Here is a 7,598-nt window from a genome sequence, read left to right on the forward strand (position 1 = left end):
GTGACACAAATTGAATCCATCGTTCCTTCTAATTTAGTCAGTTAAGACATGGGACACCCACCCCAATAAAACGTCCAATAATATCGCGCTCGCATTATTAATCATTAGACTAAACTTTTGGTGCAAAATGCACCCCTCCTAAAATTTCATGATCTAAATAAAATGTCATAGCACATATAATTATATATATTCCCATGAATTAGTAATTAGTACCACATTTTATTACGCTATTTTTTCCTGCAATTCTGATAGTTGATCCATTAATTGACTTCATATATGGAAATTACTTTGATTAAGATCTCAACATGTCATAATTTTGTTTTTCCTGTATTGGAAGCAAATAATGCACTGTATGACCCAGTCAAATATATATGCTCCTTGTATTTAATTGGTCAATATATCCTATTAAATTAAGAAACCAAAAATAAGTAGAAATCGACTTTCATATACTAGAGAATTTTCGTCCTATTATATCATCGATCAAAGCAACAATTTAAAAAATAAAAAATAAAACTCGTATCAAGACCACCAAGTGCAAAGGTTGGACCCATGCCCATGGACAATACAAAAAAAATAAAAATTGTTATGTCTGACCATGTGCACTAACAAGTAACAAGTTGCATTTGTTGCATATTAAAAAAACATAAAACGCAGCAAAGATATTAGCAAGATAACTTGATAATATCTCTTTCTTTCGAGGGAAATTTATAAAAAATCTCACTAGCTCGTCACTTTCTTATGTGTCTATACCATGGATACATTCAATGTGATTCGCATGTATCTGAGATACAGAGCTATTTCAATTCCCATTTCGCTCATCTCTCTCCCAATTATAGTGTATCCGGTAAAAAAAAAAATACATGTATCTAGATATATTTTCCTCAATATATAATAGGAAAGTTTTAATTAACGGTAGGATATGTAATTAGTTAAAGGAAAAAATACTTAAATACACAACTTATTTTACCATATTCTCTAAAATTCCTTATCATATGAAAAAATTACAAAAATTCTTACTCTCTCCTATTCTCGGATACATCACTTTACATGATGTATTGGTCAGATACATTATTTTACGTGATGTACCAGGACGTACGCAATGTATCGGAACATTGAGTGATGTATCCGAAACCTAGACGCGATGTATCGGATTGTGGAGGGATGTAGCCAAGACCGAGACGGGTTGTATCGCGACATTTTGGGATGTATCCGAATTCCACTAAATTTAAGAAATTTTTGTAATTTGGAAAAGAGTATGAATAAAATGTAATTATCTTTTAATACTATAAAATCTGTGTAAAATTCCCTTATTTTAAAGTATAAATAAAATAAAAATTAGTATATATGATATAGATATTCGTCTAATAAGATAGTTTATCCTTCTTTGAAACTCTACACTTCTCATTCTCGTGGGCCTTGGCCCATTTATCATGTCGGATCATTGAACTTTATTTAAGGGATAAACGAAAGGGCAAACTACATAAATCCCACTAGTTTAGGCTCTAATTATTAATATTCCCAATAGTTTCAAATATTACTTCATCTACCAAATTTCGTACTTAGGATACATGAATCTGAATCCGCTAGATACATGTATTTGTTGAATTTAAAATAAAGATACATATTTTATTTGTTTAAATTAATTGGTTGTAACTAATTTCCTTAATTAGAGGAATAGTTGAGGATTTTCAGAATATATGGACAATTAATTATAGAAATTTAAATTAATCAAATCTCTTAATATAAGGCAAAAATCAAGGAGTGTATCTATGTTTAATTAATTTAATTTAATTATTCTTTGAAATGATAAATTCATTAATATTATTAATAAAAGACAAAAACATGTATATCTTGGTCATGTAATTTGATTAATTTAATTTTATTACTCTTACAATAATAAATTCATTAATTTGATGTGTTTATTATCAATATATAATGTATCCAGCAAACTAAACACTTAGATACATGAGTATCATACAAGTGCATTCTTATGTATCATAGAAGTATCTAGTATTAATTTCATGTATTTGTTATATGTATCTGGTATTAATTTCATGTGTCTATTTATATGATCTAATATTTATTTCATGTATCTTTTATATGTTTATTGTGATATATCAAGTATCAATTCCATATGTTATATCCAATAAACATGTATCTCAGATACATAGTAAGCATATACATCTAATTATGTGTATCTAAATATGGATGTAACTAAAACACATAAATTTAGGAACAAATCATAATTGTAGAGTATTTGTTGTATCATTAATAAAAAAAAGTAAAAAAATCAAATTTCTTCCTTTTTTTAGCATCTGATTTTTTTCTCATAGATACTGATAATCTAACTCAGATACATTAACTCTTAACTAGATACATGCACATCTAATACCCTTTGTATCTCTTCCTCTTCTGCAGAGGCCAACACCACCTCCATTGCAAGTTTCCTCGCCATCATGAAATCGTCATCTCCGACAAAAACTTCACCAAACTAGCATGAAATCTTTCATTCCTCATTGCGCTCTTCTCCTAGATACACTGAGGAATTGAAACTTGATGATGTTGTACATATTGCTATACTGACCTTAAATGAGATGTAGATATTTTAACCTTTTTCACATATTTATTATTGTTGTATTCACAAATTTCTCCCCTTGATTTAGCGTGTTTCTATACATCCCTATACTTTTCTTGAAGAAGGATGTAATTCCAATCCCCTCAATTTTGATTCGGCGGTTAGCATCGTGATCAAAACAAAAGTTACCTTATTTGTCATCTCAAAAGTGAAGGATACACAAAAATTGTCATGCACTTTAACCTCCTGTTCATTATAAGTGGGATCAATACTTGCTCATTGCATTGCACCAGAATGTTGTGATCTTTAATGATAATCATTACCTTATGTATCCATTGAGATTTCTGGAGAAAACATTGATGGAGATTGGTAGAAGGGGACAATTGATGAGAGATAAGGATATTGATTGTTATTTGATCATTAATTGTGGTGTTTAATTATAAAGATAATTAATCACTTCTAGATTTAAGGGATGTGACTCTATCTAATTGTATCTTTTAAAATATATGGTATAAAATATTAAAAGTGGTAATATATGTAATTGTTTGGAAGTAGAGATAAAATTAGTATATATGGTAAGGATGTATGTCTAATTAAGTAGTTTTTCCTAAACGAAATAGTAAAGTTGCAAAATATTTCTTGACACATTAAATAATTAAATTGTGTATAAACCAAACTGTGTATATTCCTCTTCATACATAAAATATCAAGATCTAAAAGAAGGGATGATATGATAAATGCTAAATTATGATCATAATTTAAGAAAATTTTCAGTATCTCTTTTCTCTGTGAGGGCTCAATATGTCTCATGAAATGAAATCCGACAAGCTAAAAGAAATAAAATTGAACCATACATAGTACATAGTCATCCTCTTAAATTTATCATGATTTTCTATTAAGGTTGGTTTCAATTGAAAATTTCAAACTCTAATTAAGTTTTTCATTTAGACACTTTCATTCAAATTTTGAAACAAATAATTGTGTGTGATTCATCCGTCTATTAAATAGTTAAGTTAACCATTCACAATATGTTATTTTCTTTAATTATACACATCAAACTCAAATAGAAAAATATTGGGGGTTTACGCTTATTGAAATGAATGCATATAATAAAAAAAAATGACATTTTATATAGTTGATATACCTATCTAATAGACGAATGAGGGGGTTGCTCACGTAAGTGTAAATATGTGACACTCTTGTCTTACTCGACCTCAAAAGTTAACTTATAATATTATGAGTGAAAGATTATCCAAGTCCATATAAACAAATCGTCAATCCATTTTGCGAACCAATGTTGAATCTAACCCACTATTACATCCCTTCACACCAAGGCCCAATTGGAGCCCAAACGGGGATGGATCTGCCTCTGATACCATGTAAATATATCACATTTAGAACTAACTCAACCCCAAAAACTAGCTAATGAGGGAGGATTATCCAAATCTATATAAGTAAACAGTCAGTCCATTCCCCAACCAATGTCGAACTTTAACCCACACTAACAGTAAACATCCTTCAACTCCAACTTTAAGGTTGTGAGGCGAGTCACCAAGTGAACAAAAAGGAGACACCTCCTAAAGAGGGTAGAAAAAAATAATAGTCAAATGAGAGAACACACTAATTTTTCTTTCAAAATTGAACTAAAGAGTGTAATTAGAACAATTTATTAAAATTTGAGATGTTCAATTAAAACATGACTTAGTTCAATATCTAAATAAAATATCCCGATAAATTTTAGAAAGTATACCATGCCTTAAAAGTATAAAGGGAGAGAAGAAGTAAATCCAAAAATAAGGTCATGTCACAATCTCAGGAATAGGGGAATCCTAAAAGGTTAGAAGGAAGACAAATACAAAGATTCAAAACATTCTTACAAACAAGGGAAGGACGATTTAATTAGTCACGGAGGGACCAAACAAAATACTAACGACCTCGGATTGTTGTCTCATTCTTTTAATTCATCATTTCGACAACACTTTGACGTTAAAAGTTAGCGATTTATCAATAAGTAATGTTGCATCGTAATCATAATGCAATTAAGATACTAATAAAAAAAGACAATCGTCATTGCTGGATGAAGTTTGTTGAGATAATTACCCAATTCCATATATAAGGAGATTATAAGGTACGTAGAAAATTGAATTTTCGCCCGTAAAAGTTATATTTAAAATATTATTAAGATAATTTGAGATTTAATTAACAACACTATGTAATATTGACTAGTAGATTTCTTTAAAATTTAATTAATTTAATCATGGAAAATACATTCTAGAAAAAGTGCATCGGCCCATCCCAACTCATGACGTATATATGTATCATTTGTTAAACATCAGTGTATATATATACCGTTGTTTAATGAATGATATATTTATTCTAAAAGTACAAAATTGTAAGGTATATTTATACATTTTTTTCCATTTTTGAATATATATATATATTCACTTCATTTAACAAAGGCCAAACACATATGCAAATTCTTAAACTTGTTCCTAAATTTCATTTTGGCACTCCAACTCAACCTTGTTCCATTTTAACCCTTCAGCTCCAATTTTTATGTTCCATTTTGGCACTTTTTTCCAAAGAATCAACAAAGTGGGATGTGTGTACTTCACATGCCAATTGCCATTATTGTGTTAAAAAATAATGGATGAACATCATTTTTTTTTAAATATATATTTTTTTATAGTTTATGTACATTATTGTGTGAAAAAATAATCGGTGAAAGTGTGTTGTTTTTTTTTTAAAAAAATTAGTTAATCTAAACAACATCACATATATTTTTTTTCATATCTAGTCTACTTGGACTAACTCAAATATCAGCTTTCTAATTTTTTCATTCAACTAAATACAAGTAAAAACAAATTCATGTTCATTGCTAATTAATAACACTACAAAAAAATGTTGAAACTCGATAGACTTCGTTGGGTTGTCATTAATTTTTTTAAGAAAGAAAATCGACGCACTTTCATCGGTTATTTTTCACTCAAAAATATAGGCAAATTCTTAAAAAGAGATTGTTACTTTTTTTATAAAAAAAACAATGATAATCCGTCAGTTTTAGTTTTTTACAATAATTAACAGATGATCGTCGATTTTTAAAATGCAAAATTGCAGTTGAATAACATAATAGAAATAAAGAAATCATAAAATTAGTGTTTTGTGTTAAATGGTACATAAAAGAAATAGAGTTGAAGGGTAATCTTTTATTATTTTTTAAAAAAATACTTTTTTTATTGTCTTTTACTCTCTTAGAGAATGTGTGATGCACATCACTTAGAAGTGCCAAAATGAAACATAAAAATTGGAGTTGAAGGGTTAAAATGGAACAAGATTGAATTGAAGTGTCAAAATGAAATTTAGGGACAAATGATGCATATTTATTATTGTCGTTATTGATGTGAACATGTATGCTCCCTCATTGTAAACATGTTCATCAAGAATTTTTTTTTTAAAAAAAAAACTAAATGATGCACGCGTAGCTCCATTCAAGCATTATTACAAGAGCAATTTTAGTACGGCTAGATTTAGTCAAAGATTTTATTTTTTTATGAGATACAAGTAATGTAACTAATGTACTACACCAGCTTTTATTTCCCATGTAGAGTCATATCAAGTGACAAAAGCAAACGACAAAGAGAAGCTTGATCACGTCACATAAGTTAGTTTGATTTGATACGAAATTTAAGAAAAAAAAAACTTTTGAAACTTAGGATTTAAAATAAGTAGTATGTATTTGTATGACGACTATAAATCATTTCATTAAAGATAAATTGAGTATTTTAAAGTTAAATTGTTACTTAATAAAGAAACAACAAAGGGTCAAATATACCCATGTACTATTAGAAATAGTTTAAATATACCCCTCGTTATATTTTATGTCTAAATATACCCCTCTAGTTATGCTTTAGATCCATATATACCCTCCAGTTATACGAGGGGTACATTTAAACTAATTGTAAATATGGGTATATTTGATCATTTGCTGATAAAGAAATGTGTCATTTATTTTTCGGACTGACTAAAAATGAAAGTAAGTCGTAAATGAATTGTGCATCAGCTCCATTAGGCAATAGACAGAGGCTTGTCTGCATGAATCATGATTCCCAAACTTCAAAAAATGATTAGAAGTGGCATAGCTATGTTGCCTATTGTTATAGGTTACTAGGTAGCTCAAAGATTCCATACCTACCTACCCTACCATCTTATCTAAGTCCAACTTCATGTATAAATAGCTGATGGGAGGGAAGCTTCAAGTTCCACATACACACACTAAAAAGAAACAAAAACAGAGAAATGTTGTTCCACTAGTAAGTTTTTTCTTCTGTTTCCTATCCGTTCTCCGGAGTCCACATTCTCAACTAGTAAGTTAAGAATGTGTAGATTTAAGTAGGAGCTCCTTTCAGGCCAAGACCGAGGGACGAGGAGCGGCAAGAGCTGCCTAGTCATGCATATTGGTTAACCTTAACAAACATATATATAGAGAGTGTTAAGAATAACCAGTTGCATGCCAAGGGAGCAACTACTTCCGCTAACTTGTCTCACTTATTGGACTGAAGGGAGCTCCTACTAAATTTCACATATCATACAATTCATTCGTAGTTAAATTAACTATATAAAATATGTTAATTTTAACCTTAGCTTGTTCTAGCTAGTTAAGCAGTACTAACATTTTTATAATAGTAAGTAAGAATTTTATGCTCTAGTAGTTAGGCAAATTTTCAATCGACTTCTCCATGGCTCTCAATTTTTTCGATAAAGGTAATCTCTTTCTTTACTTATATACCGTTGTTTTAATTGCAGTATATATATACAAAAAAAAAAAGCAGTATATATTATACATATATGTATCAGTGATACTCTTGTTAATTAAACATGAAAAAAAAATCTCTAATCATTGTGGTGGCAGAGGTTGAAAGAGAGACATCAACAAGGCGTCGAGGAACTCAATTAAGATGAGAAATACAATGTATATAGAGTATATACATTCTAAGACATTAATTTGTTTGGACTTGCTCTTTTG

The sequence above is a fragment of the Solanum stenotomum genome, chromosome 3 (assembly GCF_019186545.1).
Source record: "Solanum stenotomum isolate F172 chromosome 3, ASM1918654v1, whole genome shotgun sequence".
Classification (NCBI taxonomy): domain Eukaryota; kingdom Viridiplantae; phylum Streptophyta; class Magnoliopsida; order Solanales; family Solanaceae; genus Solanum; species Solanum stenotomum.